We start from the raw sequence: 23,041 nt of genomic DNA on the forward strand, positions 1-23,041 counted from the left end.
TCTTATGAAATGCTACAATGTAGGCGTGTAACACAATCTCCCATTTATCCTAGAACTTGCAAATTTAACTAAACGAACAAATATACATAATACACGCACCCAAGGGAACTGGAGAGCATATCCTTCTCAAGGACCACCTACAGCAAGGAAAGGATAAAGTGCATGTTGCCAAGTAAACTAAACAATTTGTAATTCACATAAAGAAAATTGATCCCGTATTCATCTAGTATCTTGTTTATTATTGTGTGCTAGTTTTCGTCTTTTTGAGTGAACTTTTTCCCTAATTTTTGTGCTGCAAACTCTAAATGTGCAAAAAATATACTCTACAGGAACTTAATTTCTGAGTAGATTGTAACCGGACACTGTGACTTGCAGCATCCTGCTGCCGGTGTCTTTTAAATGGCGTCTAGGCCTCTGTCGATCCTTCTGTGGCTCTTCGCCTATACGGCGCTCAGCGTCGTTGTACTTTTTTAGTGCTGGGTGTTGAAATAAAGTGAACTTGACTTTGACTTAGTCGAGAATGTGTTGTAAGTGCGTGGAAGTGTGGCTGTAGTTGGAGATCGCCCTGGTGTGTGAGCTAACCAGCGGCCTAGATCATCCCACAACCAGGCCTAAATAGCTGGTAACTCAGCGACACAAAAACTCTTCATATAAGGCGCTTCCGTGGAAACCCGCATGGTGGAGGGAGTGTGATGAAAGGGAAAGCGGCCATCCACACAGGATGAAGGAGGAGGCTGCAAAGCGCTAAGATGTGTGATCTGCTGTCCCTCTGGTTGGTTCAAAGGTAAAGTGAAGAATGCTGAAGGCTTAGCAGAACAATGTACAATCCCATAGACCAATATAGGGGACGCGGAACGGTACTGGCAGCGCTCTTCCGCCCACTGGTGCTTCGGTGGGAAACGTTGTGGCCATGCGCAGCAGTCGTGATGTGTCATTCATGAAAGACGTGGAGGGCGGCATCTTTATTGTATCAATTCCTGTTACGATTTTCATGCGCTGACGCGTGCTCTGTGGTACATATTGCAATTTAAACTTTTTTTGTCTGAGCAGGTCTAGCGTAACGGCAGCGTTCGGTAGTTACATTCTTCCTTGATAGCTTTTCTTTGCCTGCCATTCTATGGTTCCGCCTGGGTCGGTCGGCCGCTGGTCGGGCACTCGCTCAAGAGATTCACATTCACTTAAAAAAAAGTAAACGCATTTGGCGGGGCAATTAGAACATCGGCCTCACAGCGGAGCTACCAGATGCTCAAGCCGTTAGGCCGTGCACGATGACTAGCTTGCTTCACCCGCCGTGGTTGCTCAGTGGCTATGGTGTTGGGCTGCTGAGCACGAGGTCGCGGGATCGAATCCCGGCCACGGCGGCCGCATTTCGATGGAGGCGAAATGCGAAAACACCCGTGTGCTTAGATTTAGGTGCACGTTAAAGAACCCCAGGTGGTCAAAATTTCCGGAGTCCTCCACTACGGCGTGCCTCATAATCAGAAAGTGGTTTTGGCACGTAAAACCCCAAATATTATAGCTTGCTTCTCACGTTCCAAAGCCAGCCAGCTCTTTGAAACATTTGGCGCGTGTACCCTGTGTCACTTGTCTTCCTTTTTTTGTGTGCGTGACAGCTTGCATTTTGAGGTGCCGCGTTAGATTTGCACTATCTTCAGGACAGGCGCACTGTCCTCCTAGCAGCTTACGCTATCTAGAAACTGCGTCACATTGGACCGACTTTATGAGCGCACCCAAGGCCTTAACGTTTCTCCGGTGGAGTACAAATGCCGTCATTGTTTTAACCTACACCAGATGACATGGCCATGGGGACGTACAATTGTATGACCCGTATAAGGTGTTCAGGTCCCAATTTTTTAAAATAAAATCTTTACTCACTCACTCACTCTCACTTACGCTGGTCCGCTACGTATGTAGAACCGAACGAGCACAATGTCGTAACCTCGCGTCAAACGACCACCGTATAAATCCCGCACAGGACATGAGTCCACAACCAACAGACTCCTCGATCAGAAAAACCTCATCATGAACCCATCAACCATCAGATAAAATTCTCCTAAAATTTACATCGCGAGCAGCTACCACCATCCACGAGAAGAAATCAGCTACATAAGGGAGCCATTAAAATGTGCCCATGTACCTACTTTTGGCACCTAGTAGGGAGAGACTTCAACACCGCAAATACTGCTTGGGGGTACACAAAGAACACACCTCAGGGGAAACCGCTTCCTAGAACACATGCAAGGCACACAATCCCCAAATATGTACTAAACAACCTAAACTCGCCAACCGTACATAGCAACATGGTTGAGAAGGACACGACACCTGACCTCACCATCAGCAAAGGGTCATTGTCAGCTTCATGGCACGATACGTATGGTACGCTCATGAGCGACCATACTCCCTTCTGCATCATGGTCGACACGATCTTGTTTGCCGAGAGGGTTAGAAGGCAGTGGGTCGTGGAATGAGACAAGATGGGGCACGAGAGGTCGGCGGTCAGGGAGCATAGCTCCCTACTGGAGTGAATCGATATATATTACACCAAAAGACGCAGAAACACATTGCATTCATACAAGAAAACGCTAAGCAACCACACATGGATAAGCACCTGCTACATCTCTGTGAGGCTAGGCACGGTCTTCTCAAAAGATTGAAACACCCTAAGATAAACAGCAGAAAACTCAGGAGTGATATCGACCAGATAAACACAGAAATATGTACTGCTCAGCACAATTCATGATACGGCAACACATATGTGAGCCTCCCCTCCGTTTCACTCCTTGCGAAGGAGATGACTTTCCTATCTCATCGATTACAATTTATTGCACCTGCGCATGCTGAATTTGTGTCCCTTTTGTGTATTTTTGTTTTTTCTTCGTGATAGTGGTAGAGTACATGTGTGCTGACTGAAAAAAAACACACTTGGTTGTTAGTCAGTGCTGTGGTCTGTGTCCCTCTCTTCGTACTGCGGTTTAGCATTGATTTTTGCTCGTAATCTATTTAACCTGAATTTTCGGGCGGTTCTTTCTATGCAATAACAAATTCAATGCTTCAGAGTGCATTGTGCCCTGTTTTTTTTTAAATTGTCAGCCGTAACTGCCCTATAGCTACCAAAAGTAATTAAAATGGCATAGCAGCAAAACAGCTGGGAAATCAGCCAATAGTAAATCAACAGAAATGTCAGGACATCTCAGCTGTTATTTGACAGGTCTCATCAATGATTTTAGTTTTGACATTATTCCATGTTTGCTGCGCAGGTGAAAGTTGTTCGTTTCCAGTGACTTCTTGGGGCATCACAGTAGGCATGCCTTTGCATGTCTGTGTGCGCGGTCGGTGCATATTGTCTGGATCGCTTGGCTGTCGTTGTATCGTTGTGGAGGAAGCTACCTGTGCTCCAGGCATCAGCTGCTTCCGGGCACAGTACCAGATTATTTTGGTTGTCTGATACATGTGTACTATGCACAGTAGCATCACTGACTGTTGGAGTTTCAGTGCAATTGCGGCTTCATGTAAATTCTCCATGGCAAGTGCAAACTGTGGCGACAAATAAAGTCAGTCAGATAGAAAACTGGACTTTGTTTTGCTGTTATAAGCTATAAATAGTCAATATTGTGAATTTATGAAACTGTATAGGCTCTGTGTTTAGCTGTTGGGTGGTATTCCTATTTGATTGTGAGGCAGTTTACGTGTGCACTTAAGAGAAAGCCAGGCTGCTACATGTATTGTATAAACATTCCATAATGGTTGAGTTTGTCCTAGAATGCTGAATAAAAAATAACAGGTCAGTGTAACATATAAAACAGATAATTTAGCACACACGTATCATTCGCACACGTAATTAAATATCGTGGAGAAAGTGCAGCTTAAAAGCGTGAAAAATAAAGAAACACCAGCAGAATAGCACAATTTTAAGACCAAGAATGCAGGATCAGGAGTTCTTTAAAGTTATCTTTGCTTGCATGGCCATGCAGTCAAAAGTGAATTGAACAAGGGAATGACTTATGGTAACATCGAGAAATTAGACGCATCTGTGTTTCCAAAAATGTGAGTAAACCTTAATTATTGAGTCTTAATATGCAACATGCATGTTGCGGCAGCAAGGTTGCGACTTAATTTAATGAACATAATTATGGAGCACGAACTCAAGTGCCCTGTCACAATCACTGCTAAGTGTACGAAGCGCAAGGTCAAGTTTTAGTTACGCCGGACTAAGGACGGAAGTTGCTGGAAATTGACTGACTAGCTTGATTTTTATCGCTTCCAACTTGCAGATTAAGTACTCATGATGACACGACCTTATTGAAGGTGCAAACTCAAGGTGTGGACGAACAAATGTTAGGAATACTAGTTTGTGGAGTTATGCAAGTTGCGATCAATGTAACCTAGTGAATTTGAAGCATTCGCTCATAAGGTTGGGATCTGAGAGGCCCACACTGTAACGGGCATTTCAAGATAGCGAGGGCATACTGTGGGAACGCGATATGCCATATTTGTATTTTGTGCGAAAACAGCAGTCCTAGTAGTTTCATAGGACTCACTGGTAATCTTTGATATTGGTGTGTAAGCACTGCAGACACGAGGATATATCACCACTTGTGAAAATTCGGGGTCTTTGTTTTCCCATCTTCTAAATCTTTATACACATTTCACTTGAGAGGATTGTTATCTGCTTTATATCTGCTTTAAGGCTTGGATATGCTTGGTACGCCAAACATGTAACAGCAATCTGGTCGCTGTTTCGTTGAGGGGTAGTGCTTTTCTCAGGAAGCTGTTAAAAGCACTAGATACATCATTACTATGATATGGCACTTCTACATGTGGGGCCTGTTGATGTGCGTCTGCCAGAAAACTGCCTTTACTTGTACAGGTGACCTGTGGTCCTTGTTTCCGCGATTGTATAATAATGAAGCAAGCGCTTTCCCATCCATAATTGTTTTCTTCAGAATTCCCTATTTATTCGTGTTTTCTTCGTTTGATAGTTGTGCATTTGATGCATCCCCGAGACATTGCACAATCTTCCTTTGACCTCTACAGCACCATATTTCTTGACAAACTTGTTTACACATTTTGTTAACAAGTTGATGCGACTTTTTGGGATGTAGATCTATATTTCTGTTTACGCCTATGGCGGCACATTGGCTGAATGCTGCAAACTTCTTGAGGCCACTCCTCTCCGAACAAGGTTGTACCAGTTTATACATGCGACTGTCTTTACACGAAAGCACGTTGCCTTTCACACATTGCTTTTGTAGCTTGTGGATGTAGTGCACGGATATTTAATAGCTGATGGTGCAGTCAGAATCCTAGCATGTTGCTTCAGTTGCACACCTCAAGAAGGTCTTTGGCATGCTCCTTGTTTCACTCTTCTACACTGCTTGCTTGTTGATTGCTTCCAAAATGTCAATAAAAAAGTGCCATACAGAATTTTTTTTGTTTCATTTGAAAACCACATAATTCTAAGCACACGTCCAGAAAGGCTAATATAGTTACTGACCCAGCACATCTTTTGGAAGGAATAAAAGCTATGTACCAGGACATAGCAGGAATATTTCAGTCGAGAATAAAAATAATAATTCCAAGTGTTTTATAATATTTTAACACTGGTTTAAAGATAGTTCAGTAAGGCAATATCCTGCATCAATGATTGACTGGTTTTACGTTTGACAACCGTTAATCCTCGTATTACATAGTGCATGTCGATGTTAGGCATTGCCTTCACAATTACAGCTTCTAGCAAGTTTTTAACTATTTGTGGCTGTAGTTAGTCTACCTTTTAATGGTAATGCCCGTACATAGCAGCGTAGCAGGTTTTTCTTAGGAATTAGGTATGGCCACATTGAGGTTCACAGCCACAGATGTTTTGAGCCAGCCACTCTTGGATTGCGTAGGCCCTGCTGGAGCTAGCTAGGAGTTGTGCACGAAAACTTGGCTGTTGATACTGGTACTCCAAAGAAACTCAACTGGCTGAATGGTTCCTTAACATCTATCAGTGCTCTTTTCTGTGACTAAATTGATAATTGGCCATATACTTCTTTCTCATGACAAAAAAGAAAGGCTTTGGGCATAATAAAGAAAGTGGCAATCTCCATGTCGCTGTGGCCTGATTGTAAAGGCGATTAGGACAGCGTATGGCTGCATCTCCAGTGTCGAAACAGGAAGCTGATATTTTGAAGTAGGCTAGATAGGTGACAGAGCGGTTCGTGATGATGAAGTTATCTGCATAGACAGATAGACTGAGGACGTTATTGTCTATGATGATTTGAAACTGAATTCTCCAATAGCTCGCGTCTGCGGTATACTGTACTGGCTATACTATGGCAACCTGCACGTCACTTTTGCAGGTCCTAAAACCACTGCGACATACTGGCAACAGGACAGGCTATGTGCAGCTGTCAAGTTAGCCAGCCTTTGGTCTATCCAGCTTATTTTAGTGTATTAGTGTTGATTTCATCTATAAGCATGAGATCAGCTGTGTTGGTCATTTCCGAATCTTTTCAGGTGCCTTTCAAGTCTTATTCTGAAGAATGTGGAAGGTTCCCGGACACTGATCTGATGCTTATGGTCATTTGGCTTAGAAAAATAGGCCACTTCTGCTTTCAACAGCATGCGAAAGGGAAATGATCTAAGAATACATACTGATTAAAGCTTTCGTCTTCTTCACTACATTTTACAAAATGAGTATGGTTTTCCAAAGGGATGAAAGTGCTGCCACGTGCATGAACGCTGCAGTGGCTCCAAATTTACAAACGACGTGCAAAAAACACTTGTGCCTGAAGATCTGCTTAGGCCATATGGAGCACTACACCAAGACAAAACCTTTTTATGTTCTCCCTCCTGCTTGGGCCGTGATGGGCCTGCGGAATGTTCCAATAAAAAAGAAACATTGAATAAAACTGCTTGTCCTGTATACTCAGATTGTGACGTTACTCCGAGAGCCACAAGAGAACTTCTTGTTGGGCAAGTTGATATCTATTCGCTATAACTATTTTAAAGCGCCACATAACATGCAGCACACAAGAGAAGGCAACGAGGAGGTGCTCTGTCCCGTTGTCTCCTCTTGTGTGCTGATTGTTATTGGGTGCCTTAACATAGTTATCTGAGAACCACATGAGCAGTGCTGCCATCAGTAATCCGATAGAGAAAGCATCGCAATTATTATACAAATATTCAAGATTGCACCTTACTGTGACATGATAGTCATTTTGCTGTATGGATGTGCCATACGCTTGACGTGTGTTATACTCCAGGGACATCGTGAACAGTGTTGAGCGTGCTGAGAAGTACAAGCTATGCAAGCAGAGTCGAAGACTTTCCTCGACAAAAAATATTAGTGCAATAAATTTTTACCCCAAGCACCTCTTCTTCTATAATAACTGGCAGCGGCAAAAAGAAAGATCTAATGTTTTTGCTTAAGAGTGGATGTTTTCACTTCACTCTTCCACAGTAATCCAGAATGTAAAAAAAAATGGCTGTGGCTTAGGTAAGGTTAAGCCCAGGATGCGAAGCATACTAGCCTTTATTTTAGTTGTTGAACCACTGTTTAGCCTGGTGAACTGCTGTTGCTTGGCTATATTTGGTTCGGCTAGACGAAGAAACAACTCATGCATTACTTCTTCGCCTTCAAGAGTGGAACGCGACAGCGTTCCCGTCGACCCGCCAAGGGGTGTAAGACAATGGGCTACAGGGCAGCGACTACGCGCCCCGCATTGGACGCGGTGAGCGTCGAGCAAAGCAGCGTTCGGCGCGGCAACGAAATGTGCGCCTGAGCAAGACACGCACGCCTTAGAAACAGCTCGTTTCTAAGGCAACACCGCATTCACTAGAGGCGCTTTTGTACCGCGTTGAAGCATCGTAATCGTGGCTCAGTGGTAGCGTCTCCGTCCCACACTCCGGAGACCCTGGTTCGATTCCCACCCAGCCCGTCTTGCAAGAGTTGAGCCAAAGCCACTTCTCCTCTGTCGTGACGTCACGGTGTCACGTGATTTCATGGTCACCGCCGCGCCTGAGGAGCTGGGTTGAGCCCTCGTAATATGCTTCGCATAAAAAATACAGTATTATGCCATACACAAAACTACATTCGGTAGAGTGCAGTCATGTTTACTTGCACTGATTGCACATTTGTTGGTGCACAAAGAGTGGCCTGATTGTGTAATCGGGAGGGACTGAACTGCTGCACGCACATGCCAACTTCACTGTTTTAGCCTTTATCTAATGAAAATTTGCCATGTAATGCATAGTGTCATAATGCATGAGGAAGCAACTGCGAACCCATTCTTTTTGCAAGCGCTAGGCTGTGACATGCTCGGTGTCTGTGTCAAGTTATATCACCAGTTGTTCCGAAACTTCCCAGTATGTGGGACTATTTAGCCATTTTGCAATTACAGGAGCTGTGTCCACCAGGGCATCTATGCATAATGTGACCGGATTCCTCGAGCGCCAAAGCGAGACAGGAAGAGGAGGGGAGGGTACGTCGGAGATGAAAACAAGATTCTGCATTTCTTCCAAGTTTTGGTTGTACGAATGGGAACTCTTTTCGAAGCTATTCGGTAAATTTCACTTGCGTTGTGGATATTATTCCACGTGCTTCCAATACCTCGTGTGACAAGCAAGACTGCACGAAGCACTTTGGCTTCAACCGCTTGTTAGCCAACACATTGAGAAGTTTATTGTAGCACTGTTATAAGTGGTTGTGCATTCTAGGTGGGGTGAATTCTTAACAGCTCAGAAGGAGTGCCCTCCTACCCCTTGTGTCTGCCATGTGGCAGCAACGTTGCATGAGAGCTGTGCCTGTTGTGATGAATACTACTCGGAATGCTGCCTGCACATGCCTATTTTAGAAAGGTAGGCTTTATTCTATTAAAGAGATATTAAAGACTGCATGAAGTGCAACTAAAGGACAGTCTTGTTAAAGCCTGCTTAGAAACTTAGTGCTGCATTCACCCTGGGCTTGGAGACAATTTTTATCAGTTGCGCCAATAAAGAATACCATGGACATATTCACTTGGTTGCCACAAATATGTTAATGTTTAAATTCTGAGGTTTTAGGTGCCAATACGACAATCTGATTATGAGGCTTGTCATAATGGTGGGGGGATCCGGATTACGTCTGAGCACCTGTGATTTTTAACATGCACCCATAGCACGGCGCATAGGCGGAAAGCGGGCGCCCGCAGCCAGGATTCGACCCCGCGCCCTCAGGCTTAGCAGCGCAACACCATAGCGACTATGCCACCATAGCGAGTCACAAGTATGTTGATTGAAAAGAAGATGCATCCTCAGTTTTATGACATTTGCCAGTGTACAGAATACTGACAAAAATTTTCATATAGTAATGCAACCAAGATAAAGCCAGCATTTATTAAAGGCTGGAAATTTATTTGAAAATTAAAATTCTTTTGAAGTGTTTAATTTAATTACGGTAAAAAGTATGGGGCAGATCAGATGACACGAAAATAGATCTCAGCTGCTCTGCCAATGCTACAGCGGAAAATACTGCAAATGGAAGGCATGGTGGCATCTATTATTGGCAAAGCCCATGTTCTGTCATGTTTGCAGGAGCAGAAGGGTGAAGTTGTGAACTTGCAAGACACTATTTGGCATTGGTGTGAGGTGAAGGAGTGGGGCACTGCAGGGCTTGATGTGAAGTGTTGGAGTACTCGTACTCGGTAGCATTTATTGAAGGGCATGACAGCAAACCTAAGGGTGGATGTTGAGTGATCGGTCGTGTTGACTGATCCATGGGGAGGAGGTGCAGCGTTGAGGAGAGTGCTTGAGGTGTCAATCACTCAAGGCAATGCAGTCGGCACAGTGCCACCAATGGCAAGGCCTGTGGCATTGGCCACTATAGGGAGTATCCTGTACGGCTGGCACCTTGTGTTTAAGAGAACAGCAGAAAGGTTCAGAAAGTGGTTAAATAGATAGAGTCTTTTAATTCCGAAGGGCAGACTGGCAGCCAGTACAAAATCCCAATGAAGTGAACATGATATTCAGCAAGGCCACCGGAGTGTTGTATAGCAGCAGCAGCAACAGGTTAACTGCATCAAACTTGCAGGATGGTGTCCCACAGGGTGTCTAAAGGTCAATGTTAAAGGAGCACAGAGGGGATGCAAATGTTTGCTGGCAGCATCTCCCACAGCACATAGTGTTTTAAGGGCTGCGCCATAATGCCCTTGAAGTAAGCTACTAATAAAAAAAGTGTGGACACCAGGGGTTTAGTAAAAAAAACTAAAGCTTTCTTGATCTTTGACATCGAACCTAAAACTGCAGTTGAAAGTTGGCATTGCAACCGTTGCAGTGCATTCATAAATTTAATGTTACAAGTCGGAGTTGTCAAGGAATTCCTTTATCCACAGAACACTTTGTCTTCCTAATTTTGCTCGCAGATGTATGTCACAATTTCCAAGCTGTTCCAACAAGGTGTCAACACTTTAGGACAAAGCATGCAAGATGAGGGCTGATATATGGTCCAGGAAGCCGTTCAAAAACCTGACTGCTGGGAGGGTGTCTGCTGAGTACTTGTAGCAGGAAAAGTTGTTTCAAGTGTCCTTTCAGTATGTGTTGCAGAGGTTCAGGGTGCCCCAACACACCTCGGCATTGCAAGTCGTAGAACTCTGCAGAACTTGGCTTCAGAGAGAGGCCGTTATATGCAGGAGCAAAGACCCATTCAAGCGAGCCATGTGACAAAACGAGTGTACCAGCTTTATGCTACGTTTCGTCTTGGCTAGACCTGTGTTCCTAGCTCAAAGAATACTTTTTACGTTCTACAGAAGGATATTTGTCTGCAGTGTCCAAGATTAACGCTGAATACTTGACCTTTGCAGATGATTTTAATGTGCTTTCTTTACTAATATAGACCGATGAGAATCGCATTACACCAAGCATTCTGTTCTACAAACATTACTGATGCCGTGTTTCTGCCTTGTTGCTGTGAATAGTAGATGGAAGAAACAAGTGCAGTAGCTGTTGTGGAAAGATTGAGCAGCTGAGGAAAGTGTCTACAAAATAGCAGGATTAGCAGCACCCAGCTGGGCACCGAATCGGAAGTAGCAACTTGTACAGACGGACGTGCCAGCTATTAAGAGATTACTTGTACCATTAAATATTGTGCAGGTTCGGGGGGGTCAACACTTTTAGCATTCAGTCAGCTCTTCCAGGTTCAGGAAAGAATTAATGGCAGATGAAAAGGTGTTCAAATGCAAAACGGGAAGATTACTTGATGAACGCTTGCTTCAAATATAGCACCTACATCGAACAGAAGCAGCACTAAGAATGATAACAAAGTTTCAGCGATTCATAAGAGCAGGGGCAGTAAAGTCGTGCAAAAACAACACGATCCCACTCGAATCATGATCAGCAGTCCAAACTCGAGAGCAAACTTTTTTTCCCACCTTTTTTTCTCGTATGCCACATAAGTTGCTGATTGAAACTGAGTTACACCGTTTTTTAATCTTTTTTGTAATGTATTTGTCAATAGCCGAACTCAAATAATATGAATCAATATGAATTGGCACAACGTAGCCCGAATGTTCCTGCGGACCCTTTTACAGCATTCTGGTCCCACCAAACTATACGAAAATAGGTAATTTTCAACACTTCATACTTTATTTTCACTTGAACGTTAAGGTACAGGCCCTGCCAAAAGGCAAGGCCCATGCAAACGAGAATGTGCCCACCGAAGCAACGATCTACACTCAATAAATGGAACGATGTAGAAGGAAATGATAGCTTAAGGGGGCTGGAAATATGCTGATTTGTTCACAAGTTAAGGATGTGCACTACACACTTTTGCATTGGGGCTTATCTTGTCACACAACGATAATCATCATCTGCGTTTCGTGCGTTTCTTTTCTTAAAGGGACACTAAAGCGAAACAATAAATCAGTTTAGGCTACTGAATCATTGTTTAAGCACCCTATAGGCAGTCATGTCAAAAAAATAGTTGATTATTATATGAGAAAATGAAGATCCAAGTATCAGTATTTGAATTTCGCGCTGAAACCAATGCGCCGGTACGTCAACGTGACGTCAGGGACTCCAAAGTATGTTTTCGCATTAGGGCCGCGTTGGCTCAATAAAGGTTCCCGAAACTTGCCATGTTTAATAGTTGTTTCCTTTAGAACACAATGTAGTCAATCTGTACCGCTATATATAATTAGTAGGCCCTAGAAGCTGCCATCAATATCCAAGACGTCACAGCCCCCAGGTGCGGGAACTTAAGTAGGCGTCGCCACCCGTATTTCGTTCTTGCGTTTTTTCTTGCTTACCAAACGTCTTATCGTTGTAAGAGTGGTGCTTTTGGTATCGTAGAACGGTAATTTGCTGATGCAGAAGAAATCATTTTTCACTTTAGTGTCCCGTTAAGAACTAAGCACTCGCTACTTTCCTATCAAGAAAGCACGTAAATGAGGTGCGCATATATCCGTGCCAGGCACGCAGCGTGGAGGAAAGTAAAGGCACGCAAGATGATTATTGTTATGGGACAAGATAAAACCCCGAAGGGTGCAAGCTTTCACGAGAGTTCATGCACGGTGAAGGCATTGACAAAGGGATCCGTACATGTGGCATCCGATGGAAGCGCGCAGCGCCCGGGCATAGTTGAGGCGAGGGCACGTAACACCCACTTATGCGTTCCAATTGCGAGCATGATGTTGCTTTGCGGTATGCCAAATGACCTGAGCTAGATTTACGATACATTCACATGGTGCAGATTTCCGGCTGAGAATCACAAGCGATGCTTCGGCCCTAAAGTCATCAATAAAGACTGGTAGCGCGTCTCTATTTAAAACGTTTCACTCACCACCTTGCGATTATACAATTTTCATATGCACTCACAGTGACAGAGAAAACATGATATATTACCGCAGAGCACGGCAGAGCAGCGAATGGAGCAGGTCGCAACTTCAGTGCAGCACACGTTTCAAGTTGTGCAGACAGCGTTGTCTAGGGACGAATGGATCTAGGGGCGTTTCTTGCGTTTGTACATAGGGAGATGGCATTTTTAGGGAGCAAAAGCGCCCAGAAGCGCGGGGCCGCCGTGGTTCGCGTTCCCCCGAGCGGCGGCACCATAGTCGAGGGCCCTGCTGCCCTGGAAAAATGAATTACGCGTGCGAATCGTGCGGGTGTAAATGCGCCGCCGGGCGTGCTGGAGCACGCCGGTCTACTGCATCGCCATCTGTCACTGCAGCCTGGGGTCATTGCTGGCAAGAGGAAAAATAAAGGTGCAACACAGGGCCTCCGGGATCAGCAGTTATGGTTGTCGTGGTGGTCATGCGTGCGTCCGTGTATGTGTGCGTGTGAGTGTGCGTGCGTGTGTGCGTGTGTTTCTTTTCTTCAGTGAAACCTGGCGATCGCCTTTATGGCTGATCCAACTTGAAAGGAATACCGTGCAACCCACCAGGCACAGCGCAGGTGTCCTTCCGGGCTTCTTATCGCCGTGTGTTTCGAAATACTAAAAGCATATGCGGGCTTACCGAACGGAACGAGTAGACAAGTGTTTGTCTTCCGCAACCGAAACGCCGAGCATACGATCAGGAACACTACATGATCTGTGGTTGGAAACGTGCAAGCTTAGTCGGCGTTATTGAAGTATCCTAACAGTTTGTAGTATTTATTTTTTGTAAGTTATATTCACTTCAATTTATTTCAGACCGTTTTAATTTTTAAATGCGGGGTTTCACACAGCATGTACAATTTCCCGCTCTAGGCACGCCGGTCGATCGCAGCGCCGTACTGATGCCCGCATCGCATAAGCGTCCCCGGTTCTCCCATTGTTCTGTTGCACGCACGATACACTGGCCTATTCCAATAGACCATACCTGCACTACAGGCCGTGGACCCATGGCGCCGTAGTTGCCGCTGGCCCACGGGATTCCGGGATTCCCGCTGTAGAAACAAACCCACGTGACCATAGCGAGACACCTAAGTTATCATTTTAGCCACTGGATGGCGCCACATACCTAACGGGCAGTGAGGCATGGTACGTAGATTGTTGTTTAAAATTGAAAATATTATAAGCAAAATCTATTGCGATTTAAAATAAAAGTTATATTGTGTTCTTATTATGCATTAGGGAACCGTATTTTTTTATTGTAAAATTTGGCCATTTATTTGAGAAATGCAGTTCTATCTCGCACTTCGCTGGCTCCATGTTGTAGGTTTTTTTGAAGCGGGTTACATCGAGACATGACCCCTGGTATCGCTTCTCGGCCTTTTGGCTAAGATCAAAGTGTGTATCAAGTGTGTAGATCACGTGTGTATCATCAGCCTGGGCACCACGCATTGCGTCGTGGTTGCTTAGGTGAATCAGCCATGGACAGACCAGCGCCTGCCCAACGCCCAACGAAAGCCCAGTGCTTTCTCTTCAATGTACCGGTTTCGACGCCGGTTGACGCCATCATCGACTCCATCGAAGAAGTCGTAGGTGCCGGAGGGTTGCAGTATCTGCAACATCACGGCGGCAACAAGTTCTTGGCAGCTGTCCGCTCCGCGGCCCAGGCAGCCAAGATGGCGGCAAAAGGTTCCCTGCTGCTCGCCAACAAAGTCGTACCGCTGGAACGCATGGGCACTCCAGTGGTTTATGTGACGGTCTACCGTCTTCCACCCTGTGTCAGTGACGACGCCCTGATCGCTGCACTTGCACCATATGGGAAGTGCCGCGGCATTTCCGACGTCGTTTTCAAAGACAGGACGGACATCAGCAATGGCAGCCGACTGGTCAAGCTTGAGATGGTAAAACCTCCACCGAATTTCATCATGGTGACTGGCTTTCGGGTAATGCTGGAATACAAAGGAATGAAGAGAGTGTGCTCCAAGTGCGGAGCAGAAGGTCATTTTGGGGCCACCTGCACATCAGCTCGATGCGCCCGATGTGCCATTTTCGGCCATGCGACTGCAACGTGCAACGCGCCATGCAGACGTTGTAATGGCGAGCACGCCACTGTTGACTGTGTGTTGCCACGTTCGTATGCTGCTGCAGTGACACCAGTGACGCCCGCCCAGCCAGGACCGGGCGAGAATACCTCTGAAGAGGCAGCACAGACGCAAGCCACAGATCAACCAGAAAAAGAAAGTGCCCCAGAGGCGTCGACGCCAGCGTCCCCCGATGCCAGCGACGCTGCGTCTTCTCCCTCCACTGACGAAGAGAGCAACGAGACGCCACCTGCCACAATGGCGTCGTCTGCCACGGAAGACGATGAAGAGCCTACGTTAGACGCCCAGTCTACGCTATCACAGCGGGAACGGCTCCTTGCATGTGCTCCAACACCGAACGCTAGCGGGAACGCGGCTGGACGCCATCGCGGCCTCCCCGAAGTCTCGGCCGGTCCGTCGAGGTTCACGCCGGTTGCCAAGACAACGACCGCGCTTGCGAGTGGTGCTAGTACAGCGGTGAATGAGAGACGCACGCGCTCGCAAATAGTGTCTGAAGACGCCAAGAGAATGCTCTCTTCAGAGAGCTCTACGTCATCAGAACCAATGGCGACACCCTCCAAGAAATGCAAGAAAATGCCACGAGACACCACTACCATGGACGTTGTCTCCGATCCGGAGACGTACTAACAATGGCGCCTTACACTGCACCTGCTGCCCGTAAGGGCTGCTTTTCCTTTACTCCCCGCTACGAAGCTCAGGCAGCGTTGACGGAACGATGTTTGGCGCAGACATCGCGTTTCCGTCCCTGTGCGAGCGTCTGCAACCTCGGTATTTTAGTAATCAGCTTGCTTCCGACTCACTTGTGTGATGAACGTGAACAGTGCCCGTTTCGCTTTCGCTGCTGTGATACTCCTAAGTCATTGCTGACTTTGCTGTGTTCTGGCTGTTGCACTGATGTACGACGCCGATTCAGTTCGCAACTAGTTGTGGTAAGCCATTTGTCTTAGTCTATTCCGGTACGCAACTAACTCAACATGTATTTGCACATAATGACACTTAACGCACAAGGATTTCGTAGCATAAATAAGCAGAGGGAAGTAATTCATTTTGCTCGCGAGAAAAAAGTCGACCTCCTGTTTCTTCAGGAGTGTAACTTGAGAAACAAGCAGGACGTTAAAAGATTTTGCGATGAATTTTCTGTTAAAGCTTATTTTTCATATAGCCCCGGGAGATGTCGCGGTGTAGGAGTGGTGGTTTTTCGTAGGGTGCTTCTACATGGAAGTCACCGCCTTTTTGACTTGGAAGGTCGTGTGATAGCTTTTGATTTTTTCTGGGGTGAGAGGAAAGTTCGGGCATTGAATGTCTATGGACCCGCCGTATGGTCAGACCGCAATGACTTCTTTGCGAGACTCTCCCCCTTTTTGTTAGACAACCACCCATTCTTTATCGTTGGCGATTTCAACTGTGTGCTCGACCCCATGCGCGACTCACGAGGGCCACGACAATACGCTTCCAACGCGCACGCAACTGAATTATCTCGTATAGTGAAAGAATACAATTTATCGGATGCCTGGGTCCATATGCATGGCGGAAGTTTTGGCGCCACATGGCAGCAAAGGCAATCGCAATGTCGTCTAGATCGAATGTATTTCCCCCCTGAATTAACAACGCAAATTGTCCAGTGCAGCATCCTCGATCTCCCCGCGGACGCTGGGCACATTTCAGATCATCGCCCTTTCGCTGTCATATTGAACCTCGAGGGAAGGCCAGGTGAACGCACTGACATGTGGAGACTAGACATTGCTTCTTTGCGTGACCAGGCGGCTCTAACCGAATTAAAAGCGTCAGTAGCTACAGCAGTTTGCGATTGTGAATGCAATATCGAAGCGTGGGATACTTTAAAGGAAAGGTGGAGGTCAGTATGCATAGCAGCTAGCAGGAAACGGAAAAGAAAAGAGACCGAGCAGCTTTGTGAGTGCCTGAGAAGGATAAGAATAGTACGAGACGGTAACTCCCAAACACAGTTAATCCGCGAATACCTAGATCTTCAGCGTGAACGCTACCATAGACTTCTGAGCTGGTACTCTCGCACCTCTGCAAAGGCGTGGATGACCAACAGACCAATTTCCGACCCTGAGGTACTGCGGCTGGCTAGTGCGTCCAGCAGAAGGCAGAATGGCAGCTCTTTCATTGAAAGAGTTATAATAGAAGATGGCACAGAGAGTGGTGCGAGGCGAGATATCGAAAGAATTTTTTGGAACTGGTTCTCAGACGCATTTTCATCGGAAAAGATTTATGATGCAGAGCTCTTGAGTGAAGAAATTTCAGACGTTTGCGCTAACCTACCTCAAGTAGAAGATACAGAAGGCCAGAATTTATTGTCTCCAACAAATCTGCAAGAAGTTTTTGATGTTATACGATCTATGAACAGCGGATCAACACCCGGTCCAGATGGCTTACCAGTCGAATTTTACCGATCTTGCTGGGAGGAAGTAGGCACTGCCTTAGTGTCGCTCCTTAACGGCATTCTTGCACGGGAAGGTATTCCTAAATCGTTTAATCGGGGTCGCGTAATGCTCTTGCCAAAGCCAGACTCCAACCTTGCAGAACCCTCATCCTGGAGGCCTATAACGCTGCTCAACACAGACTATAAAATATTGACAACCCTTCTTGTAAATCGCATGAAAATGTTATTGCCGAAAATAGTCAGTGTACATCAAACATGTTCCGTGCCGGGTCGGAGTATATTTTCATCTCTCAACTTAACACGTGATATCATAGAATACACAACAGCGCGTGAAGCTTCAGGAGTATTAGTAAGCTTGGACCAAGCCAAAGCGTTCGACCGCTTAGAACACCAGTACTTATTTGAGGTTTTACGATGCTATAACTTCCCTGACGAGTTTGTAGACATCCTGCGGATGTTGTATTCGCGAACAACAGCTGAGCTACTGCTTAACGGCATTTTAACACCTAGATTTGATGTGACAAGGGGAGTGCGGCAGGGTTGTCCTTTGTCACCCATATTGTTTGTGCTTGCGATTGACCCGTTGTTGAGGCGGTTTAACGAGAGCCCGCTCATAAGAGGTCTTCCTATGCCGGGATCCGGGTGCATAAAAGTATCGGCGTATGCGGATGACATCACTTTGTTTTTACGGGGTGGGGACAGTCTAGTAGAGGTATTTCGTATTTATAATCAATATGCTTCACTGTCAGGGGGCAAAATAAATATGAGAAAATGTGAAGCATTAAATTTAGGTCGCGGCGAAATAACGCTACCTGGGGACATTAAACAGACCGAGCATATGCAAATATTAGGTATCAAATTTTGTACAAGTGGTGTTTCACCTCACACGTGGCGAGAAATTGTCAGCTCCATTAAAGAACAGTCAGAAGCAGTGACTGCGTCGCCACTGCCGCTGGCAGAAAGGGCTTTCTTCATTAAGAACGTATTGTGCAGTAAACTGTGGTTTGCTGCAAGGGTAGCTCTCCCGCCGTCACCAACAGTTCGAGTAGTAAACTCACTTATTTTCTCATGGTTCTGGCTAAACAAGTCGCAATACGTAGCGCAGCAATTTTTGCGTCTGCCAAAATCCAGTGGTAATGAGTTTTGTTGTTGTTGTTGTTGTGTGTGGCAAAGCCAGTATCAAGACGACACCATTTATTATTTCATTTGTTAATCTTTTTTGTTTACATCAAGTATGATGTATTACATGTGATGTACCTCATACTGTACTTTTCGTTCCTACCACTGTTGTAAGTGTGCCTACGGGTGAATAAATTTCCTTTTCAATCTGTTCTTATCAGCTTAATATCTGATACGGCCCTATTATGGGTCTTCCGATATTAATCCTATTTTTGTAAGGCGGCGCTAGGGCGGGGCTTGCCCCTCCAGCGCCACGGGTTGTCCTGGTATTGCACTGCAGCCGGGTACAGCCCACACTATAAAATCTAAAATAAGAAATGTAGTTACTGAGCACTTTAATGCGTGAATCGTATCCCCCCTGTGGGTGTGGCTGTGCGACCAAGATATGCTCTCGCAAAGCTGCGCCCCCGCCCCCGTTGAGTTAGAGGGGAGACGGCGCACATCGAGCCACTATGCTTCGTGGTGACCCGCCCGTGCTTTCCCTCGCATTCGGTGTATAACGGCGGCAGGTTCGTGCATTTAGTCCTAGTACAGCTTCTCGTGTTTATCACTTGTGCTCCCACACTAACAAGGGATGCCTGGTCACAACAAAAAGTCGCAGCTTTGTCTGAAAGGCGAAACATTGTTTATGGCAAGGTATGATTCACCTAGGTGAAGCAAGTTTCGTAGTTTTATCCGCCGTATATATTGCAGTGAACATTCGCTCACTACTTTTAGAATTCAGTTTACAAGCATGCTGTCGAGAGCGTACGGTGAAACACGAACACATCCCCGTAGGTGACCGCGGGCACTCACTATCACAACTGTAGTGTGGTGGAGGAAGTCAGCAGCAGCAGCGGTGACCGAATGCACCTTCGCACTTGCATGTCACTTCAGCGCAAGCCCGGCACTTGAGAACACAGCACACCCCAAGCCATCTGCGATTTCCTGCCGGCTAGCCTGTTGCTTCCACCGCATATTAATTTCAAGATAGGGCGCGTGCGGCCGCTTTCAGCCTCGCCATGTGCAAACGCGTACGGAGTAGGAGACGCGAATTAATCAGCCCCCTTGCGCGCTCATCTCTCCGCTCTGCTCCTTAGCGCTCGCAAGAAGACGGCGTGCGACCTCTTCCCCCCCCCCCCCCGCGCACTCATGAAGGCGCCGCGCATCAAGGCACCATCTTCCCTTCACCTCGCACCCTTTCCCGCGTGTGTATCGCAAGCATACGACGGGCGGCCGCGATCTAATCGCATTTGGACTCTATAAGGGACCGCACGGCGACGTCGACGACGACAGAAATTAATTAGTCTCGACTGTCCATATTACTGTCGTACCAATGAAACACTGCATAGCACGCTCCAGCAAGGCAGGCTCCTAATAGAAAACTGTACGCGGTGCATAGTATGTCGATACGAATGCGCGATATGCTGCGCCGACACCGCACAAGCCAGGCGAAATCCCCGCTGAATTTGCTGCTAGCTGTGACGACCCTGCTCCGCTTCGGAGGCCATTCTCATTAGCGCGGGGCACGAAATTTGAGGAGGCGCAACCTTCTTCGCAAACAACCGCATGTAGTTTAACCTTCTGCGCCCATGGCAGACTCCATTTATTGGCTCGGTATTTCATCGCGCGTTGCAAGTAAAGTTGGGGTATATTGAAATCGCGCTTGTAAATTAAACACACTCCGTCATGTTGAAGTTTAGCTTACATGGTGATCTGTGGACAAGAAGTTACATCAAGTTGTGCTTCTTTATATCGAGCGTGTCGTTATATTGGAGTAAATTATATAGGAGTTTAAGATACATAATCGTGTTGGTACAAAGCTAAGGCGCCAAGAGCTCTTATTTACTGAAGCCGCATTGTGTTGAAATCGTATTTCATTTTTTTTTCATTTTCGCAATGACCATAGGGATATTTGGCGTTGCTGAAATCTTTTTTAAGAGTCTGAAGGGCAAAGCAAGAAACTTGACAAAGCCGCACAGGTCGTGCCTTATATACATAAAATCTTGCACTTTAATCATGTGGCGAGCAGCACAGAATTCACGTGGTACTTCGTGCCCCCAACTGGCCGGCCCATCTTTGCCCTTTATGAGCCACAGCAGCTGACATGTAATACACATTTCAAAAGAACCACACTCACCCATTGGTGACGGCGACTTGCACGCTTGTAGTATATAGCACATTATTATTTGTTTTGAACACATATATACAATAAACAGGAAAGGGAAAGCGAAATAAAGGTCATGTCACTCTCCTCTGGAAAGCACACATCACTAAACAGAATGGTGGGTAAATGACCATTTCAGACACACCATTTGAATACATTTACACCATTATTGTGCCCCCACTTCTTTCTTGTCTGTATACAATTATCGTTTCATGTCTTCAATGCATGTGCGTGGTCATCATCGTGGGTTGCGCCTGGGTCTTTTTCGAGTCTCTTGATTGGGTTCTAGAAAGGTTTGTATAATGGCTGCCTCATAATATTGTAAACAAACAAACAAACAAACAAACAAACAAGCAAGCAAATAAATAAATAACTCATACATTTGATTGTGTACGTGGACTCTTGTGGTTATAAGGGCATTGTTTCCACGCGGAGATACTTGGCGAAAGGTGGAGTGAGCATGCCTCTTCATTACAGGGGGGCCTGAGTCACCATTGTGTTTCTATTGAATGCGAAATAGATGTGACTTCTTAAAGCAATCAGAACCAGCACATAGTAAACTTTTTTCCATCTTTTGCAACCAGTGATATGTATTTTATGAGGTCGCTCTGAAACAGACAGTTGACAGTAGTGCCTGTCCATTTATTTTGTGATGTGTATGAACTATACTACAGCAACATGCCCCAAAAAGCAACATTTTAAGTAATTTTAGGTTTGCAAGACTTACCTCGCATCACATTACAGCATCAACTTCTCAGGTCTACAGAAAAAGACAAAGGGAATAGCCTTGCAAACGGCTTGAGCTGTGTAGGAATTTCAGCTGATCTGTGGTTCCCAACTTGGTCATGGCTATGGTTGTCATAGAAGCGCACATAGTCATATGTGTACTCCACCAGCATATATAATGTACTGAAATCGAACAATGGCCAGCGGCTGGTTTATGTGACTCGTGCAATATCCTAGGTATATATAAAACCACATGATCGGTCTATAAATATTTCGCCATGTAGGTTACATTTGGACAAGTTAAAACTGCCTTTCGAACCGTATATCGCGAAAGAGGAAGATGTCATTTTCCTATTGGTCCAAATGCTCTGCTCAATAAACCATGCACTAGCCAGCGAACCAAGTCGGCGGTAAATTGATTAGGGACCCAGCTAGACACCAAGAAGTGAGTGAAGTAGCTGAAGAATCCTGTTCGGGTTAAAATGTAAATTGAGACGTTGTAGAGCCTATTGAGAAAATTAAAAAAAAAAGTGGAATTTTCGCCTGAAGGCCGAAGCGCTTGCAGCAATGCTTAAACTTTCAGGATTCTCTCCTAACAATGCGCGGGTGCGCCAATATTCCTGTGACCCTCAAAGCGGTACTGACATGGTATTTCCGACTATTCTTTTTTTTTCTAAATGACGGTACAATACCTAAACTACTAAAAAAAATTGTAACAAGGCTGCGATGCATAATTTAACATAACACCTTCTCAACAGCCAGTTTCAGCTTCGTTTCCCATGAGGATACTGTGTCACTACGCTATTACATGGGCTCTCACAATGAGTAGCAGTACAGGAGGCAACCAAGTAAGAAGTGAGTGTCGGAACGACCTGCTCTGACATAGTGTGTCGTGACGTCACGGTACAGCATCCTCCTAGAAGCGAAACTGAAACCCTCTGTAGCGACACTGTTATGTTAAATTATTAAAGGCGCTCTGATGTATGTCACTACATTTTCTAAGGTTTGGAGGTCTAGGACTTTCATTTACCGCAAAAAATGAATACACGAAAAAACATGCCAGTACCTCCTTTAAAAGCTTCGAGTATAGGGCCTGTAATGCCATCGCACAGGCGCCACTGGGCTGTCTGTAAAAAAACGGCGCCAGTAAAATCACATCGTTTTAAATTTATGAGCATTAATAGATTTTGCGCTTTTGAATAGATTTATAATAAAGTACGTGCGTTGCGAAATATTTTGTGACTGACTTTTGCGTGCAGCCTCCAAGTTATAAATTTATGAGAAATAATTCATTCAGGAACATAGCCTCAGTAACATTGCCCGTTGGCCACCTAGCGGACACTTTCGAAACCAGGCTAGGGAGCAGTAGCAGACGACAACCCTTTGCCACAAGGATGGCTGAAGCTCGCGGCTAATATTTCTCCTCTGCGGTGACAGTTGCAGGAAAGGCGCGGGCACCTCTGAAAACTGACATATACACGGTGTCAACGGAGTTTAGGACAGCGCAGTCTGCATACGTGTCAGGCGCGTCTAGCAGACGAGCGTAACAAAGGTCTGTTACCGAGCCGAGCTCGGGTTAAGTAGCCCTTTCGTTGTGTTGACTAATGCGATGTCTCCATAGTATTCTTTTTTAGAATTCTACCCTTGCCGCATTA

At 45.7% G+C, this 23,041-nt stretch overlaps 1 pseudogene; it reads left to right on the forward strand.

Moving 5' to 3' along the window:
* Positions 1–18,649: 18,649 nt before the first annotated feature.
* Positions 18,650–18,814, forward strand: LOC135913682 (U2 spliceosomal RNA; annotated as a pseudogene).
* The last annotated feature ends 4,227 nt before the right edge of the window (positions 18,815–23,041 follow it).

Source organism: Dermacentor albipictus, chromosome 6 (genome assembly GCF_038994185.2).
Source record: "Dermacentor albipictus isolate Rhodes 1998 colony chromosome 6, USDA_Dalb.pri_finalv2, whole genome shotgun sequence".
Classification (NCBI taxonomy): Eukaryota; Metazoa; Arthropoda; class Arachnida; order Ixodida; family Ixodidae; genus Dermacentor; species Dermacentor albipictus.